Source organism: Falco naumanni, chromosome 13, assembly GCF_017639655.2.
Source record: "Falco naumanni isolate bFalNau1 chromosome 13, bFalNau1.pat, whole genome shotgun sequence".
Taxonomy (NCBI): domain Eukaryota; kingdom Metazoa; phylum Chordata; class Aves; order Falconiformes; family Falconidae; genus Falco; species Falco naumanni.
The window spans coordinates 5,013,057-5,033,024 of NC_054066.1; positions in this window are offsets into that span (position 1 = coordinate 5,013,057).

The window sequence follows — 19,968 nt, forward strand, 5'->3', positions numbered from 1 at the left end:
CTTCCCAAAATCTCTTTGTCCCTGTTCACCTTGCTTTAATATATACCTGTCCTGTGAAAGACCACATCTATGTGTTTTTAATTGTGTAATAAAGCTTTAAACAATTAAAATTGGAGTGGCAAGAGTGAGACTGAGATGTTGCAAATTTTCTGCAACCTGTAATTACCTGGGCAAAAGCTAAATACTTTAGGTGTCTGACTTCTTTGCTCATAGGTGCAATTGAGCACCTTTCTCTAAATAAGCAAATGTTTCTTAAAACCTTAAGGTGAAAACCCCTGAGATTTTAGGATGAGCTGAAAATCGGACCCTAGGTATGTTTTGGTTTACTGTTCCTGATTCTTGGCTTGAGCCACAAGAAGGAATTGTTTAACATGGTAGAGTATGAAATAAAGTGTTATTTAAAATTGGTAGTGTATTTTGAATCACTTCTGCTGTAGCAGTCCAAATTGCAGCCTCTGGGGAAAAAAAAAAGCCATTCATCTTAAGAGTGACTTTAACAAAGCAGAAGGAACTTTGCACACATGCACAAATGGTGACTTCTGGGTGTCCTCTGGCTTAGTTAGACCTTAGCTGGACTTGTCTGGATCTCACAGAAGGTTCTTCAGTATCATCAACAGGAGCTCCTTACAGGTCCTGAGGTTCGTATGTCAGGCTTCTGAACTGCTCTCCATGCAACCACTTTTGAATATATAGAGTTGAAAGTATAGTGGGTCCTTAAGTTGGGACCATATTGCTTCTGGATTACATTCATTCACACTCCTGCAGTATGTTTGTTGCTATACAAATATGAACTCTTCAGATAAGCTGCTGAGGTGTTTCCCTGAAAATGAGTGCACTGGCATTAGACAAAACACGAGAAAACCTGTGCATTATATGTGATAAATACCTAGAAATAAAAAGCAGAAGCACAATGGCAAAAGGAAAAGCAGAGGCAAACAGTAAATTGTCCAAGTTAGTAGAAAACAGCGAGACTCTGTTGTACTTGGGTTTTAACTATTTACATTCTTCAAGACTTTAATGCCCATCACAAAGAAACTCAACTGAATTATCTCAAAGACAGGCACAAACTGAATCCTATATAACTGGATGGGGATGAAGGGTTATATTGGAATGTTTGGACAGTGTTATTACAGCGTTATTGGAAGATGGCAGAATTGGCAGTCCAGATAGTTTAGATATGTGTGAGGCCACCTTTCCAGACTCAGAAGTCGCCGGACCTTTGCAAGCAGATCTGGTAGTCCATCCAGTAATTGAGCAAGCTGGTGGCTTCTTGGTGTGGTTTCTCTCTCATGATTTTTCTGGAAAGTCCCAGAATAAATTGTCTGTTAAAATATGGGTGAAATAAACACTTGTTCTTTCTTGTGATCACTGCAGAAGGATGCTCCCCACTTAACTGTGCCAAACCTTGGCAGATAACTTCTACATGCCTAATAAGAGAGCACAGAAAAAGAAGGGATTTAAAAACAAACAATACATGCCAAGACATAAATCTTTATTTTAGTGAATGATAGGTCTGGTACATGTTAGGAAAAGGCTTGCAATATTAATCGTTTTGAAGCTGACCCACACTAGGACACCAATCAAAGTTAATGAGCTGAGTGTACATTAAAAGGACAATATAGAACACGTCTGCTTTAATGGCATCTCTTTTCTGCTTTTGACTGTACCTTCAGGTAATGTAGAAATGATGAATGAGGCACTTAGATTAAAAACCTTGTGGATTATCATTAACTGAATTCAAATCAGAAAGACTGGCATTGCTTATACAAATGGACTTATGGCAGACATAACAACCATCACCCAAACATTTCAATTTACCAACAGAAGGTTTTTTTAATAAGTATTTATTTAAGCAATATATACAGTAACTCTTCTCTGGCTGCCAGTCTGAAAGACATTGATCAATGCCTTTTTATTTATCACTGGTGGCTGAGTTTTAAGCTTTGTCAAAGAAAGTAAGAATTAATAAAACCTACTTGTTGACATAGAAGCAAAAGAAAGCAATAAATGTTCCGGGGTGGTGTGGTTCTTTTTGTTTTGGTATTTAGGTTTGTTGGGATTTTTAGCTAGAATTGTGCAGCCAAAAGGGTCAGTAGTGTTACATGGAAGAAATTGCATCCAAGTGATTCCAGGGACTGTATTTTTTGTCAAGAGTGGGAATGTGAAGATATTTTCCCTTTCTTGTACTGCTTTCATTTAGTCCAAGTTGGAGACTGCCATTATTCAGTTGTGTTAACACCAAGCCTGATAACTACAATGCTGAGTGCTGCACAGATGTATGGTTAAGAAAAGGGATTTACCTTTTGGAATTTATAGTCTAAATGAACACAACAAATTACTGGAGAGGCTGCTTAAATCTTGTCGGTCATTTTATGTTGTTTGTGAGTTATTGTTTGGCTTTGCTGCCCTTTCCATACAAAAGTGAGTCAAGTTTTTAAAAAGTTGCTGGTTTTGTTTCTCCCTTTTTTTTCCTTTTTGTCTTTTTTTTTTTTTTTTTTTTTGTTTGTTTGTTTGGTTTTTTTTGGTTGGTTTTCTTTCTTAAACAACTGTCGAAAAACTTTGAGTTCTTAATGCCTCAGGAAGTCCAAAAATGCCCTCCAAGTAGTTACTCCCAGTGCCTCTCAGCTGAGAGTTTATTTCCTTAGGATTTGTTCTGTTACCTTTAAAGCCAAGAAGAAATTTATGCAGAGGCTTCTGCCTGTGAATGCCAAATAAATTATGTAGTATACTCAGAGAGCTTTATTAAAGTTGAGCTGGAGATCTGAAATTAGGAATTAATGGCTTTTTGGGGGTTTGGATCATTGTATTTCATCCTGAGGGCAAACATTATGTGGCTAGATTCATCCTGTGCCTTCTCCTGTCTTTGGCAGTATAACCATAGGCCATTCTGTGGGGAGGTGTCTTGAAAGAAGAGTTGTATTGAAAGGATCCCTGCCTGGGAGACATGTAACTGAATAGCTGATGCCCATTCATGCTGCTTTCTAAGGTGCATATTTAAACAACAGCAGGAGATACTGCAGTGGCAAGCAGAGAGCTGTTCTCAGTATCTATTGATTCCAGAGAAACGGCGGAGGTGCCACTTAGCTGGACAAGATTTCACGGCACATCGTGGCTGTTTAACATTTAGTCTGTTCGGCTGGGATTAAGCAGGATCATGAGATTTTAGACATAGCAATATAATTCTTGTTTAAATTTTAACCTGCATTTACTGATGGTCTATACAGTTAAAAACAAATTAGAACATATGTTCTTCTAACTAAAACTTTCATTTATAGTCAGGGTATTTGAAAGCACTGAAAGCAGTATCTGAATTTTTAAAGGCAATTCAAGGCTTTGTCCAGAAAACAAAGGAAACTGCTAGTGCATTCTGCTACAGAATATTGTCTGGCTGAGTAAAAGGTTTGGACTGGAGGGGAAGCAGGGAAAAGGGGTAACAGAGTAGACCTGAACATGGTCTATGCTATAAAGAAAAACCTCGGAGGACAATCTGGTGCCATGGAAAACCGCTATGACTGGATGAAAGCACTTCATCTGTAGCATCCTGGAGTAGTGTCTGACCTGAGAGATGAACCGTTGCCCAACCAGTCTGAAAAAGGGCCTAATAGGGAATGTTAATAGAGGAGGGCTGGGAAGTTCATGAGTTTGGTTAAAGGGCAGTTAAGGCGTAACATCACCTCTCTGCAATCACAATAGTTTTGTGATAAGCAAAGGTGTTAAGAAAATTACAAATTTGGGCTTACAAGGGAATGATTCAGCCAAGGGAGAGTCGATATCAGCGTAAAAAAAATAATCGGAAGAGCATTTTTTTTTTGTCTAGCTTTAGTGTTTTTTATGCAGGTGAGAAGACTTGTGACAATACCATTTTTTTAACTCTTTTTTACTTTTTTACATGAATGACTCTCATGAAGTGAGAACACATGGAACAGCAAGTTGCCACGAAGTCTAACAAGTCACAGAGACTTTTATTCTAAGTTGCAAAGTCAGTCTGTGTATACAGAGTTGAGTCAGATGTGTGCCTTGGTCAATTTTTAATGGCATGAAAGATTTAAGGGAATTGTTCTCAGCGTTTCCAGCATTATAATATGAAAGCACAGGAAGGATAATGGTATTTAAACACTGCTGTGTGTAGGCATAGCACCCTTTACTGCACACCATTAACTGGGGATTAAAGGAGATGTAAGACTCTGGCAGTAAGAAGAGATTTCATAGAAGCCTTATGGTTTTCTTGTTCATCTTGTCAGTAAAAATAACCAAGGCTTGCTAGGGCTCACTGGTGGTATCTGTTACCATGGAGACTGGGGTTCAAGTTATTTTTAGGGCACAGAAGACTGATGATTGTGGACCCATATCAAACCTTTCTGCTTTAAAGCAAACATTATGTATAGGCGCAGTTAAAGAGTAATTTGCAGAAGTGCCCATGCTGTAAGAAGCAGGAATGTTAAAGATCAGACCAAAGGTCACTGGGAGCTCAGTTCTTCCACCGATGGGGAAGCTAAGCAATAAAAAGTCACTCTTGATGAAGTGCCTTAGAAGGTTGTAATTACTGATGTCTGAAGAAAAGCAGTGCTTAACAAAAGCAAAACTTGAAAGAACTATTGCTCTACAGATGATATTAAATAACACACATAATGGACTAAAAGCAGCAGGGAGCCAGAACCATGTTTTAGTGAGACCTAGAGAATTCTTGTGCCAGATTTTAGTGTCTTGGGGCACTTCATAAAAAGAAAGCTCCTTGGACTGAATGGATCTTTAGCAGCAACTCTTCATACACAGTATACGGCACAGTCTCCCCATCTACTGTCTTCTTCACCTGGAGTGTACCTGCTTATATAAATAAGCTAGGTGCATTACATGTGCTCCATTCATGCGTGATGCAATTTTTGCTGTTAGAACTTACTGCTAACTACAGTAACCTTAACTTAAACCTGCTCTTTCTTGTGGCAATGGGAAGTTTTTTTACTGACTTCTAGCACCTTGCTGAAGAGATGAAGAATAATGTTGATATCGTGCAACTTTCAACTCCGTGGTTTTAAAGTGATGTGTTAGACGATCAGGTACACATAGTATCCTGTCCAGTTTGTCCAGTGTTTTTAGATTATACCAGATGTTTTCCTGTCCTATCACAGCATGTAATTTTAGGCTGGTTGATGGAAATATGCGTGCATTATAACCTAATTTCTTATTTCTTAGTTTTAAACCACCTCATCAAAATTGCTGATAAAATGTAGCAGTGTATTCTAGTGAAACTGTTCATGTAAATTAGGAGGAGTTTCTGAGGCTAATATCCAGTTGATTTCCAGTTAGCAATCGTGAGTACAATTTTTGGAAATCTGTGCAGGGAATGATCAAGAAGAACATCTGGTTTTGAAAATGGCAATTTAAATTTCAAAGAAACTATTTAAATTTTAATAGCCCTATTCTCTGAAAGTTCCTGGGGTCTGATACTTCTGATTAGGAAAATTATCTCTGGACCCACATTTTGTATTTGGTATTCATTATAGTAACAGCCCTAATGAAATTATCTTGTATTAATGTGGATGCATGTAATGTGCAATTACAGAGGAATTCCATTGTCATTCAGCAACGAATTGTCATAGCATTCCTTTAAAGTCTGGGAATTCACCAAAAGGCAGGGAGAATGGCATTTGAAATAATTCTCAAAGGATCAAACTGGAAAGTATTTCAGTGGCTTCTTTTAATCAGGAGAAGCGCTTTTTTGTTTTCAGCTTCTTTGCTGATATAACTTGCTGAAAGGCTGACTGATGTAGCGGTAGACTTTCAAGCAGCCTTATTCTATTTAAAATTTAGGCTCCTTGGTGACTTGGATATTTTAAAATACTTTCTCATTGGTGTCTATTAATCAATGCTGCAATATTTAGTAAATCTTTTCAATATGCAAAGAGCTTAGTATTGTTGATCTTTTGGAGGGCTTAGAGTTACTAGAAGTTACATGTGTGTGTCTGTATATAAAATGCATCCTGATACTTCAGCCTGGGGCTTACTCTAGGACAATTGACAACGTTGTTGCCAGACAATTCACAGGATAAGGTCTTATTGTCCATGATCAGTAACTGAACATCAAGAGACTGACCTTTTCAGTGTAAGGTATTTGCTAAAGACTGATTGATTGATTGTTTGAGGGATTGGGGTTTTTTTGGGTGGGGGCTGGGGTTGTTTGTGACACAGAGCCAGAAAATTTCACCATTGTCAAGGATAAAGCTGGGACGTAACACATTCACCTCTGCTAAAATTCTGGTGAGATTTCCTTTGAAGAGGCCTAATGCCCTGACTCTTCAAGGCAGGAAATTGAAATCTGGTAGGGATTAACGATTGGGTCAGGGATGTGCCTTTTGATTTCCTCCTGAAATTGAAATTAAGCCTGTCCATTTGGTTGTTTTTTTTAATTATTGTGGCCTGTGATGTGCCAACAGGGTAATGGCTTTTTTTGCTAGCCTCTGTCTATCCTTCTCCCCAAAATCGCTGCATGAACAGGGAGGCACAGAAAGCATGATCATCTGTGACTTCCTTCTGATCTTTCCTCCACACTAAATCTGCGTAATTCCCATGAAGGACTCCTCCTGCTATCTTGCAAAGATAATCCTAGCCTCTCATTTCTAACATGATGCTCCTTTTCCTCATCTAATTCAATTCTTTGGCATTCTCTTAGGCTTAACATTTGGCACCCTTTTCTTTATAAACTTTAAACAGCTCTCATCAAGAGTTTTATATATCATGACAAGTTTATAACTTACCAGAAGTTTTCAAACATGCTTAAGGAACGTGGGGGTTCTCATCTCCGATGACAAACCTTCAGAAGGTTTTCAAAATGTCAGGCTAGATTATTAGGAAACAGCAATGTGTAAAGACAAATTACATGCCTAAGCAAAGGCCAGAACAGAGACCCGTGAAACCCCTTTATAAAGTTCAGTGGGTTAAAGAATTTATATGCAGTTATCATTCAAATTGAGATTGCCAGCTTGGCAATTAGGCCATGGTGGGCAGTTGTTTATCACAACATCACCTAAAGTTTTGTCGACAGATCATCACAGTTGCTGTTTTCTATTTAAGAAATTCATGCCTGGAGCATCTGATGTGAAGTGTATTGGAAGAGATATGTGCAGTGCATCTGTCTGTACTAAGACAGTTACTAGTCCATGCTGTCAATCTAATCACTTTCAGAAGCCCTAAAAAAACCCAGTGTAGTTTTAGAGAAGCGTTGATGTCTGTGAGATGCTCACATACTGCATTTACGGGAACCAAATGCCCAAGTGATTAGGCAGATACAGCCACCATTTAATAAAGGTAGGGAACCAGAACAAAGTACGATAAACACTGAATCATTTGTTTTATTTAGGTCTTTCTATTTATACACTAATAGAGTACCTGAGAAACTGCAAAATACTGGATTTTTTTCTTTGCTGTGCAGTCATAGGTACATTCCTACCTGACGGGGAAAAAAACAGAAGCCAGAATGTCCCCTATAAAACTTATTTCAAGCTAATACAGGAATTCCTTCTAACTTAACAGTCTTTGGATCCCACCCTGTGAGATTTTATGGGTTGGCCAAAACCACTTATGCAGTCTGTGCAGGAGCCAGAAAGAAATCTGGTCCTGATGCACCTTAGTTCAATGCCATTTCCTCAACCACTTTTGAAATTGTGATGACCTAAATTTAGTGGGAGAGGTGCAAGCTAACTGAAGAGTATTTTCACTGCCAGGACTGAAGTCACTCCAGGTGTCATTCCAGTGTGACAGGTGATCGAATCCTGCTGGATGTGTCCGTGGGGTGCAGTGGAGCTTGGTGCCCAGGTGTCTGAGTTACTATCGGTCCCGCTGGTCAGTCCGTTTGGTGTCCCACAGCACCTATCTCAGCTGGCCAGCTGTGGGCCGGCATTGCAGTGTTGGGCACAAGCTGTTGAGCTCCACCAGCTTGCCTTCCCGATACAGCTTCCCCAGGAGATGCCCGCCATAGGATGTAGGCCAGGGCAAGAGTAAGGGCTGGGAAAACCATTAAGTAATCTGCATTTCTATGGAGGATGAGGAAGACTGAATGGCAGCTGCATGCAGGGGAGATGAAGCTAATCCAAAATGTTGGAAATGCCACCCCTCACAGTCCCTGGAGGACTGGCAATCCCTGATCCTGGCTTCATTTGTACCACTTTAATGGAATTACTCTTCTTACAGCCTACAGGAAATAAGGGGGGCCTCAGGTTCAAGGCATGTGACAAATGTATATAGTACAAACCAGCATTATTTCTATCTGTATTCAACTTACATAATTTTGAACCAAGAAATACTTTTTGTCCCTGAAGTGCTGGGTGCACTGGTAATAAACTCTGGTTGTCTCGTTACTGAAGTGAATAGCACCATCTAGGGATCAGGTTGGTTTTAAAGTCATCTTTTTAAATTGTACATGGCAACAATGACTAGAATGTCAGCTGTGCAATGCACATACACTCTTCCTATAGCCATGCTTCTCCATAATTATACTGCTGCAGGCACACATATGATATTTCCCTCTGTTTATATCTATATACATAATAATTTGCACATATAACATTTCCCTTAGTTTTTTTTATATCTGTGTGTGTGTGCCCCCAGCAGTACAAAGCTTAAATGAAGAGCATATCCGTATTTACAAACACAGAGCTTATAGATATATGCTTCACGTTTACAGAATTCTCCAGAGCTGTTGCTTTCAGCCGGTGTTAATGCAGCAGCTAGTCTCTCCTATACTGTAACAGGCCTTTCCGAATATTTGTGCCAAAAATGCAACAATTTAGAGTGTGTGATACGTTGCACTGCAGAGAAAATTGGAATTACCACCTATGCTGCTTTGAAATCGCTCCCTATCTTGACTATGCAAAGTAGGGAAGATCAAGATAATGGTACTAATTTTTATTACAGGGAAGAAGCTGGGAGAGGTCAGAGCTGCTGTTCAAATTAAAACTTACATGTACAATTAAGCCATTTCTGTCCTGGCATTTAATGAGAGTGTCTTGGCCAGAGGTGGGATTATAATCTCCTTGACTAAAACCTTTTTGGATTTCTTGATTGAGACCAAAACTCTGAAAACAGAAAGATTGCTAAATAAATAAACTCGGAGACAAAACCAAATAAAATAGACCAGAATCACAACTAAGGTAACTGTAATAACAAACCTGGATTTTTATAAAATGATCATTGAAAAATACAAAACCTCCTGTGCCTGAATCAGTTAGTTTGCTTTTAATTTAAATGTTTGGGTTTTATCTGCTATCGAGAATACTTGGCTTCCAAGTGGGCTCTGTTATCGAATGGTGGGCCAGGCTCTGTGCGCAGGCAGCATGGAGCTGACTTCATTTCAACTGCAACGACCTGCAGAGACAGAAAGGTCTGTTACCGAGTCAGAAAGGTCTGCAGACACCGTCGCTGCAGACTCTGCTGTGTTTCATAGAGTTTGGGTGTTCAGACCTTGACAGATTTGGTGTAGTCTCTTCTGCTGTCATAAACGGCTTAAAGGAATGCTGCCAATCTGGGCGCATTGATAGGTCCCAGTAATCACAGTCAGCGAATGCAGAGTAGGTGTGATTTTCCTCCAGCCACTGCCAGACTAGTTCAGCTTGTCTGCTTATGCCCAGGAATATATCAAGCTAGAGCAGAAACCCAGTGCACGCAGAGGAAGCTAGCCATTGAAGTAATACTTACTCTGTGTGAATTTATATTTTAATTTGAGAAGAACACATAAACTCCAAATATTGTTTCAGTGAAGTAGCTGCTTCACAGATGCACCTAATTTTTGTTAAGCTATTTGCACTGGTAAATATTAACGTTTGACAGAATTTGTAAAACTATAGTCATTAATGCAAATTTCATGCAGTCTTTAGTATACTTATGTAAACAGTGTTCATATACCATGTTCTTATTATGGATGCATCTGAAACTTAATCCAGCTCATGTTGCTATCTGAGTACTTTTTTTTTTTTTTTTTTTTTTTTTGGGGGGGGGCAGTCTGGGTAAATGATGGCTCTCACACTTGAATGCGATGCCTTTGGTTATTCTCTTGGATCCTGCTCTTGAAGAAATAATGATGGGTTGGTTTTCTGTAAAAATCTAGCTGGCTATGACAGCCTTCTGTTAAAATCAGTGGTACAACCCAAGCTGAGTTAAGATGCCAACTGAAGTTTTTCTTTCTGCTTTTTTCTGCACTTTTATTTCAATGAATTGTGATGTAAAAAATTCTACCATTAAATGTGAACAATCAGTTTTATGGTTTTGCATTACTATAAGGCACTAGTTTACCACTTCAGTACTGCTGTACTATGTACTTCATTTTGTATTTCTATATTTTTGCCTAACCCATAGGAATCACTGATGCAGAAAAATACTGGCTTTCCCATTACTCTGCAAATAGCAGGAGTTTTTCTTGCAGACTTGACTTGATTGAATATTATTGGTGTTTATTTTTTTTAGATCTGCAATGTATTAGACACCAACTATTCAATAAACATGTTCCCATCCAAACAATACTCCTTAAGTACAATGCCAGAACTGTGATGAGTTCACTCCTCACTGTAGTTGCCTATAATTTCTCTGTGTTGTGGAATCATGGAGCTGGAAGAAATTTTTTTTCCATTCCTCTGTAAGATGCTCATGTTTGAGTACCCTCTACCTGATTGGGAGATTAGGGATAGAGAAGCTGTCTGCTTGAATGCAGGGACTCCATTTCCAAACTGCTCTTAAAAACCTTCATTATGGGAAATGTACAGCCCTTTCAAGCACTCTCTTAAGGAAACTACACATGAATTTTGAAAGAGCGCCTACGAATGCATGCTAAACTTAGAAGGAAAGTTGTTTTTAAATACCATGTTTCTTCCTTTTCCTAGGTAATAACTAGAACCTGGCCCCGGTCCTGCAGTGAGCTCCCCTTTGACAGATAGAGCTGCACAGTTCCAGGATTTTCAAGGACACATTCTTTGCAAGGTTCCAAGGTTATTCTAATAAAAGGAAGTGATTCTAGTCCATTTCAGTGGAGATTGGCAGCTTAACTGTTCCAGCTGTCTGTCATCTGAATGGTGGCTAGTGCCTTCAGGTGAGTGAATGTTCACCAGGTTGCTAAAATAAGCTTCTCTAATTTTGGTATCTAATCTTGTCTAATAAGCCCTGGCTAGTCTTGGCAAACAAATACAGCCTTAGCGTACATGTGTGTCAGAGCAATGTTGCCTCTTGGGCTCACTGGCCTCTTTCCTCACGGGAAAAACATTGATCTTCTGAGAATCACTGAGGGGAAAAAAACTGCCTTCCCTGGATGTTTTATAAGTGTGTAGGCCTCCAATTGTTGATGGTAACCTGTACAACTGAAGCACGTTTTTTCTGGAATTGCACCATTCTGTAGAGGGGTGGCTTCTCTTCTCTCCTTTGGAGCTAACCAGGGAACAGATTTCCCCTGCTCCCCTTTCTGGAATGAATTGGACCCCCAAATGTGCGTCAGTGCTGCTCTGCAGGTCAGTCTGAGGGTAAGCTCTCTCATCTCAGCTGTCTGTCAGGAGTGGTTTGATATTGGGAGATTGGAGAAGTTGAGGTGTTTGATTGAATGTGAGAACATTAATGCTTGGTTCTACAACGTATTAGAGGTTTGGATATACAGTTCAGTTAGGGCTCGGAGCTGTGCAAAGGCCTCATCAGAAACATGGAGCATGGTATGTTTTAGGAGAGGTGTATAGACAGAGACAGCTGTCTATACAGAAGTGTGGGACAGAGGTCTCCATTGTCACAAGTGCTGTGGAGATGGTGATGGGGAAATTATACAGTTTCTTAGTGTACAGAGATCAGAAAGTGCCTCTGATGCAATAGTATGAGCATATTTGAAACAAACCAAGAGGAGGTATTTTTTTCATATATTTCATAGTAATAATTGTGGAATGTTGCCAGAGGCTATAAAGGAGACTAGAAGTGGATTTAGCAAAGTAAGTGACAAGTTCAGGGGTTGAGAGTTTCCATCAGTGACAAGAAGCCTAAGGGTCCGATCCAGCTTCTGGGAATCCCTCAACCACTGATTCCTGGAGTGTATAACAGGGAAATAAACGCTGTAGTTTTCCTTAAGAAAGAAGTAAGTAGAAATTTGCTATTAGCCACTGAAAGGTAAAGTTTACAAAGTCAGAAAAATCCATAGTCAGACCCTGAGTATCTGTTTTTGTGTTTACTGCATCCTTTGTATTTCTGCAGTGGGATTGTAGCAGGACAAAGCTTAACTAGCTACATTTATTTCCGTTTGTTTTGAATTTCTGGTAGTATTACTTCAGATCATAACTGCACACTAGCTCAGGCTGTCCTGTTAAACACAGTTACAATGGTTTCAAAGGTACTCCATGATATTTGATACTTTATGTTGTCTTTTCACTTAAAAATAGACTGTTGGAGAATGGTCAGCAGTATTCCATCATGTGTGGCTGCCACACTCTTGGTCTGCATCATTATGCTTTGGACAGGATTATTGTGCCTTTCCCCATCCAAGTGCAGGCTTGGAGCATAGTAGGCACGTTCCATTCATGTCACAGGGCTGGTTATTCCTGCAGCAGATGCAAGAGAAATTCGAGGGTTGCTTGCAAAAATATTACCTTTTCATTGCTTGCACAAACTCTTTTCTCCATTTCTTAGGAGCTTGCTCACTGAAGGACAGGGCTAACAACACGTGATTGTAGTCCTGCTGTTCCTTGCTGGCCTGCTAAAGGGGGCTGCCATGAAGCAGAGTAACTCCTCTTGATTCAATTCATGGAGCTCTGGGATGATCTTTGCGCAGAGTGGATCAGGGAATTAAGAGAATGTGTACCTCTAATAGGTGTATTGCCTCTTCAGTGACCCATCCTTAGCAATGGAACATAAACCCCCCATTATTTAGCCCTAATCAACTCAGTTTCATTAGCCTGACAAACTCTTCTTAGGAACTGTAACTCTTTGATTGTTAAAAGTAGAACTAAAAGATCAGTCTCAAAAATAGATCTATTATGACAAGAGTCAGAAATTTCTGCCTTTTTTCCAGCTCAGGGGGAGCTCAATCGTTAACAGATTCCTTCAGTCTTTGAGAAATGTGGCAGCTGGCTATGAGATCCCCTTCCATCATTACATTTTTCCTACAGAAGCATGTTGACAACTGTATTTTCAAAGCATTATGCAGGGATTCAACCACATGACTTGTGTTAATAACAGCAGGAAATGCACAGCTGTATCTCCACCTACACCTTTAAGAACTTGCCTTTTGCTATCTCTGGGTTATCTTTCTAAAATATAACACTTTAAGTGTTCAAATTACTTTATGTCTGCTTCACCGAGAAAAGGGTAGGCTTGCTCTTTTTGTATGCCTCTGCTTGGATGAGCAGTGCCTGTGAAATACCATTTACAGTAATGCCAGTTTTAAAACTTGCATCCATGCATTAACTAGATGTTCTTGGCTGAATGTGTCTTATTATAGTTATTAACAGGCCACAGAAAATGGATAATTGGGAAATGAAAATGAAAGATTGTTATACCTTCTTTGTGTAAGTAAGCAAAAGAGGAAAGGTGGCTTTATAGACACATGTAGAAAACCTCATGCAATGAGAGAAGAGGAAAGGTTGTGAAAGAGCCTTATGCACTTAATGTCTTTTATTGGTTAGGATTTGTAAATTGTTTGGAAACTTCCTTGGCCAGAATCTGTTGGACATGTGCCTTGTATAGTGAGGCTTTAAGAGTGGAAGGTAGAGGGGAGGGGAAGACATGCAGGAGGGAAGAGCGAGGAAGAGAGCATTAGGTTTGTTCCGCAGGACTACTCAGAGTAAAGACATAATGGCTGTAGGAGGCTGGGCCAGAGTCTGCCTTGGCCAGTACTGGACCTCTGGCTGTGGCCAGTGGCTGAAGGCTGTAAGATAATATGAAAACACACCAATGACTGAATAGTCTCCCAGCCTCCACCAGTTTCAAGCTCAGGGTCTTCCTGTACCAAAGATGATATTTCTGGTTTCAATAATCCACGTTAAGATTGCTTTTCTGTTGAAAATACTCAGTTTTGAAACTGTAAGCTTTATGGCATTTGTAGTGTCCTGTAGCAGGGAATTCCATACTTGACAGTGTTCAGAGAGGGAGGCTTGCCTTGGCTGCTTTTGAGTTTGCCTTTTGGTAATTTAATCTGATTACTTCAATGTACTAGGAGGCTGTAGTAGCTCTGAGTCCTTAATCATGTATGTAAAGTTAGGATTGTTTTCTTCCATGTGTATGACTTCACATTTCATTACGTATAATTTAATTTCCTAATTGTTTAATTTCCTAATCATCACCAGGTTTCACCATTATTGACTTTGTTTCAAATCACTTATGAGCATGCTGAACAGCATGCACCAAAGATTGACAGCCCACTGTATCCTAAGAAGAATCAGGCAGAAAGAAATGGACACCAAATTGCCACTGCAATCAAAGAGGGCTTGGGTGCAAAGCAGAGTAGTAGAAGCACCATAGAGCCTAGGTATCTGTGACATGGGGCTTTGTAGGTACCAGCAGTGCTAATGGTTGGGGAGAGATGGCTATGGGAATGGCTCAGCAGAGTGACCTCGTGGCCCTACACCTCTCTTCTAAACCAGTAGCAAATGCCAAGCACACCCCTTGTATCAGGTACCTTAGGACATCAGTTCTCAAACTATAGGCTGTAGCCTTGATGAGGTCACAGATGTTTTGAGGTGTTGGTGATATTAAAAGATATGTTTTGCTTCATTGTCTGCTTTCAAGGTAAGAATGGTTGCTTTTCTTTTGCTTGGAGCATTGCCATTACTCTTAGATAGGTAACAGCTATGTTGGGGCAGTACCTCTCCCCTCTTACCCAGAGACAAGAGCTGCCTGCGCTGGCAGTGGAGGTGGGCACCATCTGTTAGCTGTGTCATTGCTCCCTCGTTCAGAGCAGCTGCTTGAGAACTTCCTCCCCTCTACACACACACACACACCCCAAACCAGTACAGCTCTGTAAAATGTGTGCAGCAAATTAGGGGACTGAGAGGTGAGCAGGCGTGAAAGCTCAGGGCTGGCGAATCTCTCTGAACAATCTGTGTTCATTTGTCATGTGTGGACATTGTGGTAAAGATAAGGACATTAAGATTTACTACCAGAAGTAATAGAAACTTCAAAAGCACAACCCAAAATTGTTTCTAATATACTTCCAGATTAGATACAATCAGAACTGGAATACAGCCTGTGTCAGTATGTCATTTTGTGAATAAGAAAAAAATCTTGAATACAAATGCTGCTTGTGGATCAACTGTTACCATGCACAACTAGACTTTAGAAGCAGATTATTTGGACCTTAGGCAATTTATGGTGTGTACTTACTGAAATCTTCATCTTTAAATGCTAGTGACAGAAGATAGATGTTCATACACAGCAGCTCTTTTCCGTAAATTCTCTTTCACACAGTTTGACCGAATGAGTCGAAATGTATCCTCCTCTACCCTTCAAATGCAGGACGCTGTTGTGTAACAGATTTTGCTCTCTGGTTGGAGCAGGAGAAAGTCGTGTCCTTTTCCAGGGGAGCTTCTGCAGGGAAATAGCTAACCAGTGCATGTGTCCAGTGCTATCAGTATTTCACTTCTGGGAGGTCTCCACACTGCATCACATCGGATAACTTATGGCATAAGTCTTGAATATAACATCAAAAAATGTTCTGAGCACAAATACTTAGATTCTCCTTTTCTTATGATTGAAACACAGTCTGTCTACAGATACCTAAATAAAGATGGCTTTCTTTGTACCTGTCTCTATTTTTTTTGCTCAAAAAAATGATAGTCTTCTTTATTGATAAATTATTAGTCTATGTTTTTGTCAATTTTGTTTTAAATTATCAATTGCCTGAAATACACAGCTATAAATACATCTCTGGATTATTGAAAAATTTGTCACAGAATATGAGTCCCTGCTCCCAAATTTAGCAATAGTGGCTTGTTACTAATTTCAGAGATCAGCAGTAGAATCTGCAGGGAACTATTGCACAAACATTCTGGAAAGTCAGTACACCTTACATAGATCCAAATAAACAGAAATATATCTTTTGCCTTTGTTATAGTCACATTTGTATGTATCTGCTTGTGTTGCAGATATTTGAACATTTATATTAGAATTATGCATGTATAATAATGAATGTTAATCATCTGTGTCACAGATTAAAGCCTTTCAACAACGCTAGTCAGCCCTTTCGCTCTGCAGCTGCAGAGCTTGGAGCCAATGGGAGAATTTGGTTTGTGTCAGTTACCACTGAAACCTGCCTGTAACTTTGTGCCTTATTGCACTGTTTTCATGCACGTCTTGAACGGTATTGGAGAAAATACTGAAGTTACTTATTAGTAAGGATTTTTCAAGGCATTGGAATATAGTTCAGAGATTGTTATTTGGATCTCCATGATAATCACAGGGTGTTTATATATGCCATCTAGAATCCTTTTGCAGTAAGGATTTCAGTTAGCAGAACAGAATATGTGTGATCGGCTATATGGTAGAATGAGACATACAGCCAGTTATTGAAGCTGCTTGTAAACAACATGAATGTGATTGCTTAAAGGAATGACAGTTAGTGTCCAGCAAAAAGGAGCTGGTGTATTAAGAATAGCTTTGTTGTTAAGCTAGAGAGATCACAAGTGGATCATGCTGTGTTCATTAATTTTCCAGTTTCCCTTTATAGGGAAATATTCCATTTTTAAAGTAAAACAAGACATGAAAGTGATTGAGGGATACAGGTAGGGAAGAGTCTTTTTCGGTGTGTATAATAATAGGATGGTTGTCTGTTATAAGCACTCTAAGTGTGACCAGGTAGCCTGCTTCACTGCTGCCTTGCATTTCTCATCTTCTTGTAAAAGGTACAGTGATTGGCAAAGTTACTTTCAGAAAAGTATTTGGTGTAGTTACTTCTAGTGCTTGGCAGTAGCTGGAAAGCAGGGACTGTCATCATCAGATGAACTGTAATCTACCTGTTTCGTGGTTGTACTGTTTGAGCTATGGTACTAAGATGAGGTACTCGTGGCGGGGGGGGCAGAATTTCATTTGAAATACCTTTTTCCTCAGTTTTCATTTGTAGTTTCTTGTTGTTTGGCTGCCATCTGACTGCAAATTTGCCTTTCCCACCTTCTGATTCAGGCAATGCCAAGTTGTTCCAATGATTTCCTGCAAAGCTTCTGATTCCTGCCTTTCTCCCTTTAACTGGGAACTTCTAGAGTTTTCTGGCAGGAAAGGTGGAGGAAAGAGGCTGCTGCTGGGGAAGCAACAGTGCCACTGTGAAGGACAGAGATACAAGACTTTGCAACAGAGTGCAAATTTAACTGTTTCTCAGCTTTCTTCTGATTGAAGCGAGGTGGGGAGGGGGATCAGTTCAAACAGAATTTGCGCATACAACCTTTGCACTGATATCTGATGGAATAGCACAGATATGCTGATTGCCATTTGAGGAAAAACCTTGTAGCTTCATCTTCTTTTGTGCATTATTGGAAATGTGACTGGTATGAAAGAGCATCTTGAGAAACATCAGTATTGTGAAAAATCAGGAAAGCAAGTCAGATAATCCTATTCACCATATTTCAGACAACACAGTACATTGCAAGATAGCACAGCAAGATTAATATTGTATTATATTCCTTAGTTAGGATTTAGAAATGATGAGGAGCTGTGCCCTGGAATGAGTCCATTTCAGTCATTCATGGGATCTGGATTTATATTTTTGTGTCAGTTTGATAGGACTGCCATAAATTGGACATACTGATTTCTATCTTGATGTACTGTGGTGTCCTACCTTCCTGCAGTTCTCTGTTGGAAAGGACTGTTGGGAACATGTGGTGGGTTGACCCTGGCTGGACCAGGCACCAGGTGCCTACCAAAGCTGCTTTATCACTCCCCTTCCTCAGTTGGACAGAGGAGAGAAAACAAAATTTAACAAAAAGCTCATGGGTCAAGATAAGGACAGAGATCACTCACCAATTACCATCATGGGCAAAGCAGTCTTAACTCAGGGAAAAAATTAATTTATTGCCAATCAAATCAGAGAAGGGTAATGAGAAATAAACCCAAATCTTAACACCACCTTCCCCCCACCCCTCCCTTCTTCCTGGGCTTAACTTTACTCCCAGTTTCCTCCACCTCCTCCCCCACAGCAGTGCAGGGGGGTGGTGAATGGGGGCTGCAGTCAGTTCATCACACATGGCTTCTGACACTCCTTCCTCCTCAGAGGGAGGACTCCTCACACTCTTCCCCTGCTCCAGCGTGGGGTCCCTCCTGTGGGAGACAGTCCTCCATGAACTCTTCGAATGTGAGCCCTTCCCACGGGCTGCAGTTCATGAACTGCTCCAGCGTGGGTCCCTCCCACGGGGTGCAGACTTTAGGAGCAGACTGCTCCAGCCTGGGTCCCCCGTGGGCCCCCACGTCCTGCCAGCAAACCTGCTCCAGCCAGGGCTGCCCAGGGGGTCACAGCCTCCTTTGGGCATCCACCTGCTCCAGCACGGGGTCCTCCACGGGCTGCAGGGGGATACCTGCTCCCCCGTTAACCTCCACGGGCTGCAGGGGGATACCTGCTCCCCTGTTAACCTCCACGGGCTGCAGGGGGGACAGCCTGCCTCACCATGGGCTTCACCACAGGCTGCAGGGGAACCTCTGCTCTGGCACCTGGAGCACCTCCTGCCCTCCTGCTCTGACCTGGGGGTCTGCAGGGCTGTTGCTCTCACATAGTCTCACTCCTCTCTTCAGCTGCAGTTGCTATCACACAGGAACTTTTCCCCCTTCTTAAACACATTATCCCAGATCTGCTCCCACTGTCACTGATGGGCTCAGCCTTGGCCAGCGCTGGGCCCATCTTGCAGCAGGCTGGCATTGGCTCTATCAGACATGGGGGCAGCTTCAGGCAGCTTCTCACAGAAGACGCCCCTGTCTCACCCCCTCTGCTACCAAAACCTTGCCATGCAACCCCAATACAGAGCAGAAAATGTCAAGTTGCATCAATTGCTGTTGAAAGCATGGTGGTATGTAACTACCACCTGGGAATCCACAGGAAAAAGAGAAAATGGTGCAATGGCATTCTGGCTGACTCTCTTGGTTGGGTTTTTTTTCCTCTTCCCCTCCTTGGCAGCTATTCAGCACCTGTGTTGCTGTATGGTTCTGTAGCCAGGCCTCTGGTTAGGGATCCAAGTACGAAAGAAACATTAATAGTACTCAGACAAGTGGTAATTTGTATGTATATTTCACAAAAGAATTTCTGTGGGATTTCACCTGAAACAAGGCCAACATACCCTATTGTGAGTATGGACAAGACTGCGCCGCAGGAGTGGCATTGTTCCAGTGCAGGAGTGGATCTTGTGGCGCTGCTATTTTTCACCTTTGTGCACTCAGTCCAGTTGTACTAACAATGTCTCTGCCACTTAGGTTAGTGTAAGGCATACTTGAGTGGACAAGGTACAAGGAAACACCAGTTGCTTTCAAATAATTCTACAATACAAGTGCAGGTGGACATGTTCTGCACATATTCAACCAATGCAGCCTCAAAGACCCTAAAGCTTTCTCCAAAAAAATTAAGTATATAGCAAAGTATAAGGACATTGTCAGTTCTTCATAGTACTTTTAGGGAGTTTCTGCATTGTCTCAAAGATATGAAAAATTTTATTGGCTTCTTAGGACAGGTATGCATAATGTGACATTTAAGTGTCTTTTTATGGCGATATCATGCAGGTTTCCTCCAAGTTCTCATTCTTGCACAGAACTTTTAAATACTAAATTCAAAAGGTCCACCCATACTATTTTTTTTAATGCAGAGTCAGAGTACTCAGATTTCCTAAACTCCGTCATTTCAGTACTTCCTAGCTGCTGAAGTTTAAATTCAGTTACTTGGTGCTTGTGATCTATCAAACTGTTATAAAGTACTTTTAATCCCCTTCCTCCTTCCTCTGTTCCTCTGTCTCTCCCTCTATCAGTGCAGCTGAGGTCTGTGACCACATTAGCATTAAA